General features: G+C 52.0%; 3 non-coding genes across 3 annotated transcripts; 2 read left to right on the top strand and 1 right to left on the bottom strand.

The window, feature by feature from the left end:
* Positions 1-5,299: 5,299 nt before the first annotated feature.
* TRNAI-AAU lies at positions 5,300-5,373 on the bottom strand. Its single transcript has one exon. It is a non-coding gene; the product is annotated as a tRNA-Ile (tRNA).
* A 7,393-nt stretch (positions 5,374-12,766) lies between these two features.
* Positions 12,767-12,839, top strand: TRNAG-CCC. Its single transcript has one exon. It is a non-coding gene; the product is annotated as a tRNA-Gly (tRNA).
* Positions 12,840-15,956: 3,117 nt separating this feature from the next.
* Positions 15,957-16,029, top strand: TRNAK-CUU. The gene has a single exon. It is a non-coding gene; the product is annotated as a tRNA-Lys (tRNA).
* Positions 16,030-17,662: the final 1,633 nt, after the last annotated feature.

Here is a 17,662-nt window from a genome sequence, read left to right as displayed (position 1 = left end):
CAGACAGCTGTGCACTAGGAAGAGCCCAGCGGGAAGCGCCAGCATCCAAGAGGCTTTGAAAGATAGATTCTCAGAGAGCAGGGTAACCTGTGACTGTTCAGTTTCTTTACAGAGAAGCTGAACCTGCCCCTGTTTCAGTTACTGTTGACTTTCTTTTGTGGTTACATACCCTGTTCACCACATTTCCCTTCCAACACACATTTAAAAATAAAGTTAATGGAATATTGTTAATTAACAACGTTTTCTTTACTAATGAATTCACATTAAAGGGTTGAAACAGAGACGCAGACTGTGGTGGGTAGGGTGTGCTGTGATGTTAACACCGCTTCTGCACTCGAGGAATGACAGGCTCCTGCTCCTAGAGCAGTCTGCAGGCCGACTGGTTGCTTCTAACGGAGCCTGCCATCCCTCCCGGGACTCTGTGTGCAGGGGCTATGTGGCCTTGTGGCGGGGAGGACTGGGGGAGGATGGTTACAGGTGGGTGCAGGAAGGGGTGAGGAGGCAGGCTCTTGGCTGGGGCGAGGGAAGGTGCGGGGTGTGTGGGAAGGGGAGGAGGTGTAGGGGATGAGGGCTCTGGCTGGGGCTGAGGGTTTGGGGCATTGGAGAGGCTCAGGCTGCGGTGGAAGGGCAGGGTGGCAGCCTGCCTTGCCATTTGTGGATGGCAGGCGCTAGGACCCTGGGGCAGCAGACAGCATTTCTGCAGGAGCTGCTCTACTGTCAGACCGACCAGGGTGCCTAGTGACTGCATTGTGTGTGTGAGACCTGCTGTGTGACACTGTGTGCTGTGACCTGCTGACCTGCTGTAGATCCTGCCCCCGTGTCTGTACCCTGGTAATGGTGACTGTGCTATGCAATACCAAAGCCCTCCCGCTTCACACAAAGTCTTCTTCAAAGAAACATGACGGAAACAGTAATGAACAGCAAACTATTTTTAATAATCAACTACACAGTTAGGGATGAAACTGGATTTGGCCTTGGGTGACCTAGAAAGGGAAGGACTTCTCAAAATTTAGCGAATGAGTGCTTTTGGTACTAGAGCACTGTGCTGGGGTGGAATGACAGTGTTCACGGCCATTGGCGCACCTCCTTCTTGTTATTTAGGTGAGGGGGTATTGGACTTTGTGGCGGGGAGGCGGTTGCAGATACAGTGCAGGGGGGCTCTGTCCTCCTGCCTGCGGTCCTGCAGAACATCCACAAGGCGCCGGAGCGTGTCCATTTGCTCCCATTAGTCCAAGCAGCGTTTGAGTCGCCTGCTGGTCCTCCAGACACCATCTGTCCTCCCGTTCGCTGTGTGAGCGCTGCTGCTGGGAAAGGTTCTCCTCCACTGGCTCTGCTGGGCCGCCTGCTCAGGAGCAGCCCATGTTCAGTGAACATCTCGTCCCGTGTCTTTTTCTTATGTCGCTAATCTGCGCCAGCCTCTGTGAGGGGCATGCTGGAGCAGGTCGGGATACAGTTGCAGCTGTGTGATGGGAAATGAGTGAATTCTTTACAAAGATACATTTTTGCAAAGAAGAAACATAGTCTAGTCAGTCTCTGTGAACAAGACCATGCACACCACCTATCTCATGCGCACTCACTCAGGGACAGTTCAAATTTTTGGAATTCGCTTTCATTGCCTGGGGTATTGCACTGCAGATCAGACAAGTGGGGCAGGACAGCAGAATCCGTGGAGCAGCCAGGCATGGTAAGCCAAAGACTTTTGGCTGCTTAAAAGTGAATGTATACCACTGTCCTCTTGCTGCAGGCAATCCTGAAAGCATAAACTCTGCCCCTGTTCCACCCCTTCGCGTCTGTTCCCTGGGAAAGATCCCTGTATGCTGACACTCTGCAGCCTCCACCACGTGGCAAAGTGACGCTTCTTGTTATGCAAAGGAACAGTGAAGCACTCCCAATACTAATAGTAAACAACTTACTCTAATTTAATGCAGGAGTCTCTGAGCGAGATCACCCTGAGGAGGTCACAGAAAGAGATAGAGAGCGCATGCTGCATGAAAGCGAGCACAAACCAGGGGCCTATGCTGCCATGCTTGTTGAGGCAATGGTCCTGGAGTACCAGATGAAAGCCTGGCGCGGAAAAGTGTGCTACTTCAGAGCACCCAATAAGGCAGCTCTCCCCAGGAACCTCATGCGTAGGCTTTTCGACACCTCCAGGAGAGCTTCTCGGAGATATCCCAAGAGGATTTCTGTTCTATCCCCATATATGTTGACCTTCTTTCAACTAGTAACTATTCCTGCTCCATTAAAAATAAATGTTAACATGTTTAAAGCACTTACAGACTGATCCTTCCCTGATTCAGGTCCGGGTAATGGCTGGGGAGGGTTGGTAGGGGATCTCAGTGAGGGTGATGAAGAGATCCTGGCTGTCTGAAAATCAGCGTTGTAAGCGCTGTCGACTGCCCTCCTTATCTCCTTCTCATCTTCCCGCCTGCAACACGCTGAGGAACTGGCCGCCGACACTATCCCATCCTCAGAGTCCACGGACACTGGTGGGGCAGTGGTGGCAGACCCACCAAGAATGGCATGCAGTGCCTCGTAGAAGCGGCATGTCTGGGGCTGGGCTCGGAGCGTCCATTTGCTGCTTTGATTTTTGGTAGCCTTGTCTCAGCTCCTTGACTTCACGCACTGCATTGCATCCCGGCTGTATCCTCTGTCTGTCATGGCTTTGGAGACCTTCTCGTAGGTCTTTGCATTCCGCTTGTTGAGCGCAGTCTGAATGCACAGACTCATCGCCCCACACAGCAATGAGATCCAAGACTTCCTGGTCAGTCCATGCTGGGGCCCCCTTTCTACTCTGAGATTCCCTGACTCCTCTAATGGAGAGCTCTGCATCGTTGCCAGTGCTGCTGAGCTCACCACGATGTCCACACAGGAAATGAGATTCAAACTGGCCAGACAGGAAAAGGAATTCAAATTTTCCTGGGCATTTCTGTGTGGCTGGTCAGAGAATCCAAGCTCGGACTGCTGTCCAGAGCATCAACAGAGTGGTGCACTGTGGATAGCTCCCAGAGCTACTAAGGTCGATTTGCATCCACACCTAGCCTAATTCGACATAGCCATGTCGAATTTAGCGCTACTCCTCGTCGGGAGGAGTACAGAAGTCGAACTAAAGAGCCCTCATGTCGAATTAAATAGCTTCGTGGTGTGGACGGGTGCGGTTAATCTGAATTAACGCTGCTAAATTCGAATTAAAGTCCTAGTGTAGACCAGGCCTCAGTTTTTCAGAAATTAGTCAACTTTATGGCCAGAAGAGACCATTAGAGCATCTCATCTGACCCCCTGCATATCAGAGGCCTCCTGTATGACACAATAGCTACTTTTGGGACAAACACATTGAATGATATAAAGAGATGGTGAATCCACCACTTTCCTTGGTAGCTTGTTTCTGTGGTGAAACATCCTCGCTGTTGAATTTTTTGTGCCTTAGTTGTAATATGAATTTGTCTCTTTTCACCTTCCAGCCACTGGGTCTTGTTATGCCTTTCTCAGCTCGATTAAAGAGCCCTTTAATACCGAATATTTACTCTCCATTAAGGCACTTCAACGCTTCAATGAAGTCACCTTCCAATCTTCTTTTGATAAGCTAAGCAGATTGAGCTCTTTCAATAGCTCACTAGAAGGCATTTTTCTCCAGCCCTCAGAACATTTGGTGGCTCTTTGCTGCCCCAGCTACAATTTCACAACATCTTTTTCAAATGAGGACACCAAAACTGGAGGCAATATTTCAGTATCAGTCTCACTGATGCCGTGTCACCTCCTGTGACGTTATTGACATAATCTGTAACTGTATAGATCACCGCTGCAACCACTGTTCTATATTTGCAGCCAATATGGTAGAAAGGTTGTCGCAAGGGGTCTATGGAGAAGTTATGATTGGCTGCTTATAAGGATGCTATCATTTTTGTAGTTGACGTTATGAATATTGGCTCTATGCTGCCCGTATTTCAAACTTGTTCTTTGCTTCCGGGGAACACCCCAGACAAGTTGGTGTCAGTTCTGTCTAGCCTGCTTGATGGGTCATTAAGGACCATCAGCTATACAATCGACCCATTGAGAGAAGGCAGATACGCCTTGTGCCTCAGCAAAGTCTGCAGGACCTGCCTATGGACAGAACTTTAAGGTTTTTCTATGTCACATGCTGGATAAAGAAAGCAAAGACCACATGGCAAGAGACTATAAAAGGCTCATGCCTCGTCTCCATCTTGTCTTCAATCCTGCTTCATATCTCGGAGGACTTTGCTACAAACTGAAGCTCTCTACAAAGGACTGAATGACCCTCCCAGCTGTGGATGTACTCCAGAGACTTCATTTCAACCTGCAGTTTATTCCATCACTGCTACAAGCCTGAACCAAGAACTTTGACATTACTGAATGTGAAGCAGGGGTGGTCTAGACATTTCGCCACCTCAAGCAGGGCAGCATGCCACGGAGGCGCCTGCCTGTCACCGGTCCTGGGCTGCCCGTGGACCACCCGCAGGCATGCCTGAGGAGGGTCCTGCTCCGCAGCTCCACCGAAGCCGTGTGCAGTTTATATAACAACCTGGTTTATGGCTTTGCCAGCTCTTTCCAGACCCAAAGTCCAGAGTATGGTCAAGGGACCAGAGGGCTAGCAAATAGTGATCAGCTAAGAGAAAGCCTTGCTTGCTAAGATAGGCCTGGTCATCAGATTGCGAGGTGTTGAGCTAAGACTAATTAGTAGAGCCCTACCAAATTAATGTGTTCCTTAAAGCTGTGTGTCTCCCTGTGGGAATGTAATCCCCATATGCTTGTCATGCCAGGAATGAACCCTAGGCCCTTTGTCCTGCCAAGACTCTTTTGGGTGTCCCTTGCCAGAAATTCAATGTGTATATTCTTTCTGCCAAGAATGTCATACCCTGTGATGTTCCAGTGAGGACTCTGAGCTCTGCGCTTGTCATGCCAGTGATGCTGAAGCTTTCTTTTGCCAAATTCAAATATATATGTGTGGCCTGTTCAGGACTGAACCCTTAAAAATCAGTGGGGGTGGGGGTGTTGTTTGTACTCTTTTGTTGTTCCTCTCTGGATGGAGAGAGAGACCAGGAAGGAAAACATCTCCTGAAAACATACCTGAAATGAGCATCTAAGATTACAAAAATTGTAAGTAAGGGCAAGGAAATGCATTAGATTATTTTTTGTTTTAGCTTGTGAATTTTCCCTATGATAAGAGGGAGTTTTAGTCCTGTTTTTTGTAACTTTGAAGCTGAGCCTAGAGGGAAATCTGGTTTAGCCTCTGCCATCTCTAGCAGTCAGCCAGAAGACCAGAAGCCACCCTCTCCTCCCACAGTGGCCAGCATGGGGCTTGAACCCATGACCTTGGAGTTATTAGCACCACACTCTAACCAGCTGAGCTAGCCGCCCTATGGGAAACACTCCCTTGCCTGACCCTTTTGGAAGGAGTACCGCTGGCTGGGAACGATGTGGCCTCCGTTATCGAATGGATGGATCAAGACATCACTGGCCAAGGTAGGGGAATTAGCTCAAGTGGTAGAGCGCTTGCTTTGCATGCGAGAGGCAGCGGGATCAATGCCCGCATTCTCCAGTGGCAAGGCAGCCGCGGGACCTTCTCTTGCCCTTCTTTTAGAAGCCATGGACAGTCAGCCGGCTCAGCTCCTCCAGTGGCCTCCATCCTCTACCCGCTTGGCCTCCCAAAAGCCAGCCCTTGTGGAGCACAAAGCTCTTCCTCCACGGCCCTTCTCCTTGCGCTGACTGGGAGGCTGAGACAGCTGGGAAGTTAGTCAAATGGAAGAGCAGGGGAGAAGTAGTCAGACCCATACACACATTCTCCAGCCTGCTGTGCTCTGCTGGGCTGGGCTCTAGTGGGGACCTGCACCTTTCTTTCTGAGCTCTCACTGGAGCACAATCCCTTTCTCCTCCTCCTCCCTGCTAGTCTACGCCAAGCTCATTGGCTGGGAGGAGAGCCACTCAAATACAGAATTACTCACATCCCAGGGGTCCATGAAGGGAATGAGGAGATGGGCGGGAAGTGGCGGGGAAGGGAAAGCCCTCTAACAATGGCTCCTTGCTTCTCTCCTCCAGGCTCAGGGTCAAGGATGGGCAGGACTCCAGGCTCTGCTTGAGGGATCCTGGCACAGGGGCTGGTGGGGAGAAAGGATGGTAGATTCTCACCTGCGCCTGGAGAGGAGGTAATAAGTGAAGGGGGCATTTTTGACTCCTGCCCTGCCTCAGTGTCCCTGGGCTGAATTCTACATTCCAGAGGAGTAAATAAGGGGTGAAGCCACTTGGTTAATGAAAACCAGTGCTCTAGGCCAGGCTTGAACTCACAACCTCAGCATAGCACCTCTCAGGACTGCCCTATAAGTACTGTGCACTAACCAATTGTGCCACTGGAGCACCTGTTAATGGGGATTCTCCAAAACCCCTAGGTTGATACAGGCAAGGAGTGACCCCAAAACATTCTCAGTGGGGCTGAGAGCAGGTAGCGACAAGTGTTGTACTCGGTGGGGTGGATTCTTCTTAAGGGTTCCAGGCCCCATTTCACCCTTTGTTCTTCCCTGTGTAATAACAGAGCTGGTTAAGACTTAATGGAGAGTCTTGCTGCAGACTAGCAGATCTGAAATCACTGATAACCAGCTCTAAGCATTAGTCCTGCTTTGGGACAGTGTCTCTCATGCAATGAACTGCCCAGTCTGCGCTAGCCATGCCAGCTTGGGCTTGGGGATGGGGTCGACAACAAGTCATGTGGGAAAGACAGCTCCCATTTCTCATCGTTATAGGTCAGGTGGGCCAACTAGGGGAAGAAGCCCATGCTCTCTGTTATCCTGTTTGGGAGCTCAAAATCAGGTACTTGCCTCAGATAAAGGTGCTGCTGGCCTCCCAGAAAACAAGCCACCCCTGCCCAAGGAAAGATCCAAAGGCCTGCCAAAGCCTGGGATTGAACCAGGGACCTTTAGATCTTCAGTCAGGCCTGGTCTACACTAGAACTTTAATTCAAATTTATCAGCGTTAATTCGAACTAACCGCTCAACCGTCCACACCAGGAAGCCATTTAATTCGAACTAGAGGGCTCTTTAGTTTGAATTTGGTACTCCACCCCGGCAGGTGGAGTAACGCTAAATTCGCACTTGCTAGCTCGAATTAGGCTTGGTGTGGATGCTAATCGAACTTAGCAGCTCCGGGAGCTATCCCACAGTGCACCACTCTGTTGACGCTCTGGACAGCAGTCCGAGCTTGGATTCTCTGGCCAGCCACACAGGAAATGACCCGCGAAAATTTGAATTCATTTTCCTGTCTGGGCGGTTTGAATCTGACGTTCTGGTTGCACATCGGGGCGAGCTCCGCAGCACCTGCAACGATGCAGAGCTCTCCAGCAGAGGAGTCCGCAATCCCAGACTAGAAAGAGGTCCTCAGCATGGACTGACCGGGAAGTCCAGGATCTGATCGCTGTGTGGGGCGAGGAGTCTGTGCTCTCGGAGCTGCGCTCCAACAAGCGGAACGCGAAGACCTTCGAGAAGGTCTCTAAAGCCATGAAAGACAAAGGATACAGCCGGGATGTGATGCAGTGCCGCGTGAAAGTGAAGGACCTAAGACAAGGGTATCAAAAAGTCAGAGCGGCAAACGGACGCCCGAGCCCAGCCCCAGACATGCCGCTTCTACGAGGCACTGCATGCCATTCTAGGTGGGTCTGCCACCACTGCCCCACCAGTGACGGTGGACTCTGAGGACGGAATAGTGTACCGGGACAGTTCCTCCTCCATGTTCGCCGATGGGGAAGATGAGGAAGGGTCTTTGGAGGACGGCGCAGGCGACATCGAACCCACTCCCGCTTTCCCTGACAGCCAGGATCTCTTCATCACCCTCACAGAGATCCCCTACCAACCGTCCCCGCCCATTAACCCGGACTTGGAATCAGGGGAAGGATCAGGCGGTAAGTGCTACAAACAGGGAAACATTTATTTTTTTAAGAAACAGGGATATATATAAAAAATAGAAATACTATATAAAAATTTTTAAATATGAAACTATACAAACAGCAGGTCTACACACATAGAATGGAGCAATAGTCCTCTGGGGACAGTTCAAAAGCTCTCAGAGAGCAGCTGGAAAAGCCTCAGCAGGAGGTTCCTTGGTAGAGGTGCCTTGTTGGGTGCTCCATTGAAGCACACTCTTCCGCGCCAGGCCATCCTCAGGTAAAGGGGACCATCGCCTCGACGAGCATGGCAGCGCATGGTCCTGGTCTGTGCAGGGCTTCTGTGAGCATCCGCCTCTCTGAGTCCTCCTGACACGCCTCAGGGTGATGTCGTTGTGGAAGTGCTGCATCTAATTAGTGGAATTAGTGTACTGTTACTATTGTGAATGGTAGACTTTTACTTTGCATAAGAATGACCCTCGCTTAACAGACTTTTACTTTGCATAAGAATGACCCTCGCTTAACAGACTTTTACTTTGCATAAGAATGACCCTCGCTTAACAGCCACGTGTTGGAGGCCACAGAGGAAAAGCATACAGGGATCTTTCCCGTTCACTGGTGGGAGGTGCCGCAAAACGGTCATCTTTTCTGCTTTGCACATTGCCTCCAGCAGGAGAGCACAGCTAAGCACTAACTGATAAGCACTCTGTACTGTAAGGCTTACCAGGACTTTGTGCAAGAGGGATGCAGCTGTCTCTCCTCGCTTGTGCGCTATCCAGTGCAATGGCGCCGCCAATGAGAGCGTATTCCGAAATCTCGGACTAGTTCTGAGATCTCCTGAGACTTGGTTCCCTCTTTGGTCTTCTTAACTGAAACTGACTAGACTGTGTTTACTGTTGGCAAACATGTATTTGTTCAAGGAAATCACCTACTTTTTCGCATCACACAGCTTCGGCTCCTTCCCGGACTGCCCCGGCATCCCCCTCGCAGAGGCTGGCTCAGATTAGACGCCGAAAGAAAAAGACTAGGGACGACATGTTCCAGGAACTGATGGCCAGCTCCAGAGCGGAGGCGGCAGAGCAGAGACAGTCGAGGGAGAGCCTGTGTCAGCAGCATCGCACACACCTGGAACGGGAGGATAGGTGGCGGCAGGAAGACCAGCAGGCGACTCAAACGCTGCTTGGTCTAATGAGGGAGCAAACGGACACGCCCGCGCCTGGTAGATGTTCTGCAAGACTGCAGGCAGGAGGAGAGAGCCCCCCTGCAGTGCATCTGCAACCGCCCTCCAACGCCAAGAAGTCCTGTCCCCCCCTCACCCAAAGTTACAAGAAGGAGGGGCGGTAGGGGCCGTGAGAACTGTCCCTGCACCGCAGCACACCGATAATGTTCGAGACAACTCTCGCGCTGTAAATTTGTACAAGCTCTTTCCTTACAGCATCAACCAGTCCCAACTCCAAGTTCAAACCCCCCACTGTGTACTACATTATTAAAAGCGGTTTGGTGTTACTGACTGTTTCACACGTTTCTGGTGTCAGAAGACTTTCTGTTGTTCTGTGTGTGGGGGGGGGAATTGTAATTTCAGTGCATAGCCCACAGTGCCATGCTACAGACTTGGCTGCAGGGTCAACTGCAGGGCACACACAGACTGCAGTCACTAGGCACCAGGGCCAGTCTGTGTGGTGTATGCTGCCCCGGTCTTCCTTGATGTGTATGCTTGTGCAGGGTCCTGGTGCCTGCCATCCCCGAATGTAAAGGAAGGCTTCCCTTCACATGCACTTGGACCATAGTCACGATCCTCCCCGGTGCCCTGAGCCCCAAAAAGAGACCTCATCCAGGGGCAGATACTCACCCTTCCCCCACACCCCTCACCCCTTCCAACGCCCAAACCCACAGCCGTCATGTTAACCCCTATCCAAAGACGGCACCCCTCGCCCTTCCTGCAAACCCACCCATCAGTGCACACCTTACTCCAGCACAGAATGCTTCCATGTTTCAACCAAGAAACAGAAATGCAAAGTCAATGAAAGATTTATTATTAATTACTAAAACATGTCCTTAGTTTTAAAACGTCCTTCAGAAGTGGGGGAAACTTGGTTTATGATCAGGCTCTCTTAAAATCAAGTGGACAGTCACAGGTTACCCTGCTCTGCGAGGAAACTCGCTTTCAAAGCCTCCCTGATGCATATCGCTTCCCGCTGGGATATTCTCTCAGCACGGGTGTCTGGCTGATCGTAAACAGCAGCCAGGCGATTTGCCTCAACCTCCCAAGCGGCCATACTGGTCTCGCACTTTCTCTCACAGAGATTGTGGAGCACACAGCAAGCAGCAATAACTACGGGGATATTCTTTCGCTGATGTCCGGCGAGTCAGTAAGGTCCGCCATCTCCCTTGAGACGTCCAGCACACTCCACCACCATTCTGCACTTGCTCAGCCGGTAGTTGAAGAGTTCCTTTTCACTGTCCAAGGTGCCTGTATAGGGCTTCATGAGCCAGGGCATTAGCGGGTAGGCCGGGTCCCCGAGGATCACTGTAGGCATCTGCATATCCCCAACCGCTATTTTGTGGTCCGGGAAGAAAGTGCCTGCCTGGAGGCATCTAAACAGACCAGAGTTCCTGAACACACGCGCCATGAACCTTGCCCGCCCACCTGACGTTGATGTTGGTAAAACGTCCCCTATGGTCCACCACAGCTTGCAGCACCATTGAAAAGTAGCCCTTTCGGTTAATGTACTCGCTGGCCTGGTGGGCTGGTGCCAGGATAGGGATGTGAGTCCCATCTATAGCCCCACCGCAGTTTGGGAATCCCATCACGCGGCCATCTATGATGACCTGGACATTTCCGAGAGTCACTACCTTTGAGAGCAGTTGCTCAACGATTCCGTGGGCTACTTGAATGACAGCAATCCCACGGTAGATTTGCCCACGCCAAAGTGGTTCGCTACTGACCGGTAGCTGTCTGGCGTGGCAAGTTTCCAGAGGGCTATGGCCACTCGCTTCTGCACACTCAGGGCTGCTCGCATCCATGTGTCCTGGCGCTTCAGGGCAGGGGCCAGCAAGTCACACAGTTCAAGGAAAGTGCCCTTACGCATCCTGAAGTTTCGCAGCCACTCTGTGTCATCCCAGACCTGCAGCACTATGCGGTCCCACCAGTCTGTGCTTGTTTCCCGGGCTCAGAATCACCGTTCCACACCATGAACGTGACCCATTGCCACCATGATCTCCACTGCCCGGCGTACCCTGGTTTCTGAGAGGTCTGTGCCACTCTCCTCACCGCGCTGCCGGAGCCTCCTCGCCCGGTTTCTCAGCAGCTGACTGTGGAAGAGGTGGACGATAAGGTGCGAGGAGTTGACAACGGCCATAAGTGCAGCGATGATCGCAGCGGGCTCCATGCTCGCAGTGCTGTGGCATCCGCGCTGTAACCGACCAGACAAGGGCGCGAACAGATTTCCCGCCGGCGCTTTCAAGGAAAACAGGGAGGGCATGATTGATGGTTCAATGACGACAGTTACCCAAAACCACCCTCGACACATTTTTCCCCCCAGCATGCATTGGGGGAAATCCTAATTCCAATGGGCAGCGGGAGTGCGGGAACTGTGGATAGCTTCCCACAGTGCACCGCTTCCAAAGTCGAAGCTGGCCCGTGAATGTGGACTCTGTAGTTCGAATTTGTGGATTTAGTATGGATACACAAATTCGACTTATTAAGGTCGAATCCACAAATTCGACTTAAGTAGATCTGAAATAGTCCTGTAGTGTAGACAAGCCCTAACACTCTCCCAACTGAGCTACTTTGGCAGCTGTAAAGCAGTGTTTTGGCCTATTGCTTCTCTGTCCGTGATGTTTTTTGCAGAAGTTGCACACAAAAGGACGCCATTGGGAGTGGCCCATGAAGACAAGACTCGCTTTGCCTGCCTTGCTCAGCTTGACTTGCTGCCTCACCCTGTTCCTGCCCTAGTGCCCGGGTTGACCTGGTGGTGGAAGGGGACTGGGGACAGTGGCGTGGGAGAGTCTGGCCACCACTTGCCACCCCACCCCGTTGTCCTGGCTTCCCCACTGGACGTCATTTCTGGAGGAAGTGGGGCTTCTGCCCTCCCCGATTTTCACACCGCAGAGGAGTGCGAACAGGAAAACGAACGGCTGCTCCACACCCCCACCGGAGGAACCCGGTGCCCTTAGCTGCTTCCCTGCTCCCCCCAGCTGTGCTACTGAGTGGAAGCGTCCTGTGCCCATCACACAGAGGTCGATTAATCAAAACCCTCTTCTGCCAGCACCGGGCCCCCTGCTTCTTACACTGGGCCTGCAAGCGAGGGGGCGGCGGGCACAGCACCAAGAGTCTAACCTGTGAGGCAGGAGGCGGCTGACGCCCGCAGCCTGCTGGGGACCTCCCAGAAGTTATTAAAGGACAGAGACTCCTCAGTGCCCTTAGTAACAAGGGTTTGGGGGTCACCGAGGCCAGTAAGGGGGTCACTATGTCGGCCCTATAACCCTGGGTGTCAGGTCACTGTGCAGCTTTGATCTAGAGCTCGGATCCCAACAACCAACCAGCAGCCCACAGCCTCCCCCTGGGTCTGCTCCACCCGGTTCCTCCTTACAGGCCGACCTTACCCCCCTTCCAGCCCCGGATTCACTCCCTAATCATCCTACTGCCACTCAGAGCCACAGCCGTGGAGGTGCTGAAGGAGGGAGGGGTGACTCTAGGGTGGGGTTCTTCTCTAACAATGGCTGGCAGAAAGGTGGTGCTCAGCTCTGTCAGCCACCTGCCCAGGTGCCTCGCTGCCAGGGGATGCAGACGTTTCTGTAAGGCCATTAAATGGGGTATTTGGCGTCTGAGTGAATATGAGGAATGTGCAATCCTGAGAGGGAATTTCCACCCTTCTCTTCAGGGCCCCAGTGGCCTAATGGATAAGGCATTGGCTTCCCAAGCCAGAGATTGTGGCTTCAAGTCCCATCTGGGGTGGAAAAACTCCTTCCTTCCTGTATATTGCAACGAAGCCTTGGTGTTATTTTCCCCAGGGAAGCTGGGAGACGTTTGAACCCAAAGTACTGGATCTTGGGAGCAATCCCCCAGAAACAGCATCTTCCACTTGACAAATCCTTTCTAGACCCATCAGTAGCAAACACTTAATACTAGTGTTTGTCTGAGAATAGAAGGAAGGGGAGTGTTTACTCCGACACCTCAGTGAGTGAAACAGACAGAAAGAGCAAGGCTGTCCTGAAAGAGAATGGATCTGTCTGGAGACAAAGCAGAACCTGAGAATGAGCAACAGTGTGAAAAGAAGAACTTCAAATGTGTGTTAGGTGTTAGTTAGGTTGGTCTGACAAATTTCAAGAAAATACCAATGCTCGTGACAATGATGCGGACACTGGCTGCTACTGACCTTTTACTGAGAATTCATTGAGAAATATTTTCCTTAACTATGTTATGGAATATTAGGTGGGCTATGAAGGCACCATTCCTCCTGCTTTCGCCCTTCGAGACAACACGGCTACATGGCATGCGGCCAGTGCTCACCTTCCAGTCAACTGTTAGAGAAGACAACACAGATAGAGATGGCAGCAGGGCAGACTGGAGCTCCGCGGAGATGGTGGGACCAGGTCTCATCAATGGGGAGGTGGCCACCCCAGCATGCACAAGGCTGTGCCAGTAAGTGCGGCGTGTGCTCCACGGTGCCCTTACTCCCTGCATGTGGTGGTGGAGGGCAGTTACTGAGTTGGGTTGGTTTGGGAAATTTAGGGCTTGGCTACACTTGCAGATGTAGAGCACTGGGAGTGAAACCACAGCAGGGAAACCGCTGCCGTGTGTTCACACTGACAGCTGCAAGCGCACTGGAGTGGCCACATTAGCAGCTCTGGCAATGCCACAGAGAGCAGTGCAGTGTGTTAGCTATCCCAGTGTGCAAGTGGCTGCAACGTGCTTTTCAAATGGGGGACGGGGGTGGAGTGTGACAGGGAGTGTGTTGTGTGAACGTGGGGGGAGCAACAGTGTGTTTGGGGGGCTGAGAGTGTGTCAGCATGCTGTCTTGTGTGTTCAGAGAGCAGCAGACCCCCACCTCCCCTCATACACACTCACAACAGCAGCAGCATTCCACACTAATGGTTGCTTTGTCCCAGAGCAGATAAGCAGCCGGCTGTCAGAAATGGAGCTTTGAAAGGATATCTGCATGCCTGCAGCCGATTTCAAAACAATGACCAGAGTGGGCACTTGACTTCAGGGGATTATGGGACATTTCCTGAGGCCAAACACAGTGCAGTGACGCAACACGTCATCCACACTGATGCCCGGGTATTTCAGCAGGGCTCAGCGAGCTTTATGCTTCTCATGGAGGTGGATTACCAGGAGCGCTCCAGCTGCACAGCCCAGGTGCTCCATGTGCCTTGTGAGTGTGGACACCTCAGGAGTTAGGGCACCCGGGGCTGCTTTAATGGGCTCTAACTTGCAAGTGTAGCCAAGCCCTTAGACTATGTCACTTGTGTGACTTACTTGTGCTATTGTAATAAATACAATAGACGTGCAATGGTCAGAAATTGCACCAGCAGAGAAGTATATTGAAGGGAAACCCTAAGGAAATTAAGAGTTTAAATTATCCTCCACATGTCCCGTGTCCCACTAAAATGAATCCAACCCACAGGTCACATGGGCAGAAGTATCGGTGTCAGGATGCTACATTGTTAGCACAGTAAATGAAGCTGCAAAATAAATGATGTTTAAATGACCTCACTCTATTTTTTACAATCCGGTATTAAGAGGTAATAGATACAGATGGACACCAGGCAGGGTCGCTTGGAGGACGAAGCCTTTATGCTTCCATCTCCTACCACTGTCAAGTTTTAGCCAATTAGGACAAGTCAGCAAATAAGAAAAACCTCAGGTCTCAGTAACTGCTGCAGGTAGCAAAGTCCTATAGGGAGCAGTTTCTGGCACTACACCTGCGCAGCTCTGCTCCCCGGCTCTTCTCGGGCTCCTGCTCTCTCCTTAGCTCTGCCCCACTCTGGCCCAGGCAGTTCCAGCTCCCACGGAGGATGGGACCCCCCTGCCTGGTGACTCACTCATTACACTGCCTGGCCTGTCAGTGTGGCTAACTTGGAGCTTTGGCCTCTCCCCATTGCCCAGGGGACTGTCAGTCTCAGGGTCCTGATTTCCCATTGGCCCTTTCCCCTTCTACTGGGACTGGGAACTAGCCAACCAAAACCCCACTAAGCTTTAGTAAGGCCAACAGTCCCTTACAAGAGCCGGCCCCATGAGGGTCACTGATGGCCAGAGAAGGCAGCATGAGCTGGTCAGTGAGCATGAGCTGGTCAGCATGAGCTGGTCAGTGGGACCTTGTGGTAAAGCCCACAAGCTCATACTGCTCCACTTCCCTGTCTCCAGCTCTGCAAGAACCATTTTTTCTCCTCCTGCTGGATGGGTCAGGGCTCTAGAACTGGCACCTGAGGGTTGGGATTCTCACGGCTTCACCTGGTGCCCACAAGTCTGGCACTTGCCACTGTGCTTGAAGGAAGCAGGGCTGGGCAGGTGGGAGCCCAGCACCTCTCCTCCTCTGGGCACCTAGAGCAGGGGCGGCTGGTGCTGACAGCTCCAAGGAAGGCTTAAAAGCCACAGAGGCCAGGGCAAGAGGAGGAGAGGACCATGCCTATGTGTGGCCAGCAGACAGCCACAGGGCCAGCCTGCTCCCTGCTGTGCTGAACCCCACTGAAGGCCACCCACAGACCGGCATGCAGGGTGGCTGCTGATGTTTCTCAGGTCATCTACTGAGGGGGCTGAGACACTCTAGGCACAAGAAATTAAGTTCCCAGCGACAAGTGAGACTTAACTGTATGGAGCCAGGTGCAGGGCTTTGGCAGGGAGGCTCGGTCATGGGGGATTGAGGTGCAGTGGATGGACCGGCTGTCTAGGCACAGAGATTTAGTCTCCTGAGGAGGAGGAGGTGGAATCCTGCTGACAGGCAGTGGCTGTGCAGAAAAAGAGGAGGGGTTCCTGGGACTTTTTTTGCCTCTCTTTTGCCTGCCTGCTCACTCTTGCCTGCACACTGGGATAATCACTGTTGTGGTGAATGGTGAAGATGTTTCCTAACAAGCCCAGGTAGCTCAGTTGGTAGAGCATCAGGCTCTTAATCTGAGGGTCCAGGGTTCAAGCCCCTGTCTGGGTGCTCAGCTTTTTAAGTTGCCTTGTGTGCCAGGAGCCAAACCCTGTTCACAGCCACACAGGGATTCCCAGAAGCTGTGGCCATTTCCTGGAAAGGTTCCTTTCCTTAGCAAGCAGGAGAGAGGCCACATCCCCAGGAGCAGGCCTAGAACACGCAGTCTCTGGCTGCCAGGAAGTGCTGTGGGGCCAGGTGCTGAGAAAGCCCAGAGGGGGAGCAGCAGAGATGGGGGGAAGGGAGAGAGAGAAGCAATGAAGACAGAGCACAAGTGTACAGGGGGCATCTGGTCTGGCTATTGTGGGGAACTTCCCTGGTTTATACACGACCCTGGTGGAATTGGCTGTAGAAAGGATCTGAGTCCCACCCCCTTACCCAGAGGCTGCCTGACCTCGAGGACTGTTAGGATACAGAGATTCAGGCCTGTCTGCAGAGGTCTGTACTTTAAGAATTTAGGTGTATTTTTATCACTTAGCTAGTTATAAAGATATAAAAGAGAGAATAAAAAATCACTGTCTGTCTGTGTAATGGCCTTCTCTTACTGTGACAGTCTGAGGCCTGGTTCTTCGGCTAAGCAGCAAAGGCAGCCATAAGGTGGGAAGTGTATGGTCACATCCTCACATTCCCAACTAGTCACATTGAAATAAGGTGCTATTGGGCTGTTAGGAATACAATCCTGTCCTGATATTCCATCACCTCCAGAGAAAGGGAAACTTAGTTTGGTAGCATCCTGTCTGGCAAGAACTCACTTATCAATAGACACAGCTGGAAAACCCTGTCTATTGTGACTCAGCAAGGTCACAAGGCATATCTGTAGTTGTGAAATCCTCCCTTCTGTATTGTTTTGTATGTTTATTTGCATGGTCTCTGTCTGGGTCTGTGATTGTTTCTGTCTGCTGTATAATTAATTTTGTTGGGTGTGACCAGTGAAGGAGGTGGAATATAACCATGTTACAGTATATTAGGACTGGTTAGTCTAGAGAAGGAGTGAGGGTACCAGGCAGTGTGGTGGTCGGGGCCGCGTGGTGAGTGCCCCCCTGACGCGCTGGCCGCCCCCCTTCTCTCTCCCCCCGCTCCCTCCCCTTCCCCCCCACTAGACCGGGTGCGCACTCTGCAGCACAGGGAGTCCACTGGCTCTGGCCACCATGGAGGGTTTTTTTTTTTTTTTTTCCCTGCTTTGCCGGCCGCGCCGTTGTTCTTCCCCCCCCATCCCCCTGCTTTGCTGCTCCAGCCCCACCATTTTTGTGTTGTCCCCCGCCACTTTGCCACTCCAGCCGCACCGTATCCCCACACCCCCGCTTTGCCGCCTCCACCCGTGCCGTTTTCCCCTGTTTTGTTGCTCCGGTGGCCCCACCCCATTTTTTTGCTTGGGGTGGCAAAAAAGCCAGAGCCGGCCCTGCCCACACCTGACTCCCTGCCATCTTTACAGGGGCCTGACAAGCTTTACTTGTGTTTGGATTCTGCAAAGCAGAGCAGCAGGTGAGGTTTTCCTTGCAAGCTGTGTGTGAGTCAATCTTTGGCCAGGTCTGCACTACAAAGTTGTTTCAGCAGAATTATATTGCTCAGGTGTGTGAAAAACACACTAAGCTCCCTCAGTCAGCAGCTTGTGGCTGGTGCACACACTGCAATGCCACGTCTGGTG

Source organism: Mauremys reevesii, unplaced genomic scaffold, assembly GCF_016161935.1.
Source record: "Mauremys reevesii isolate NIE-2019 unplaced genomic scaffold, ASM1616193v1 Contig109, whole genome shotgun sequence".
Classification (NCBI taxonomy): Eukaryota; Metazoa; Chordata; order Testudines; family Geoemydidae; genus Mauremys; species Mauremys reevesii.
This window is presented reverse-complemented; position numbering and strand designations above follow the sequence as displayed.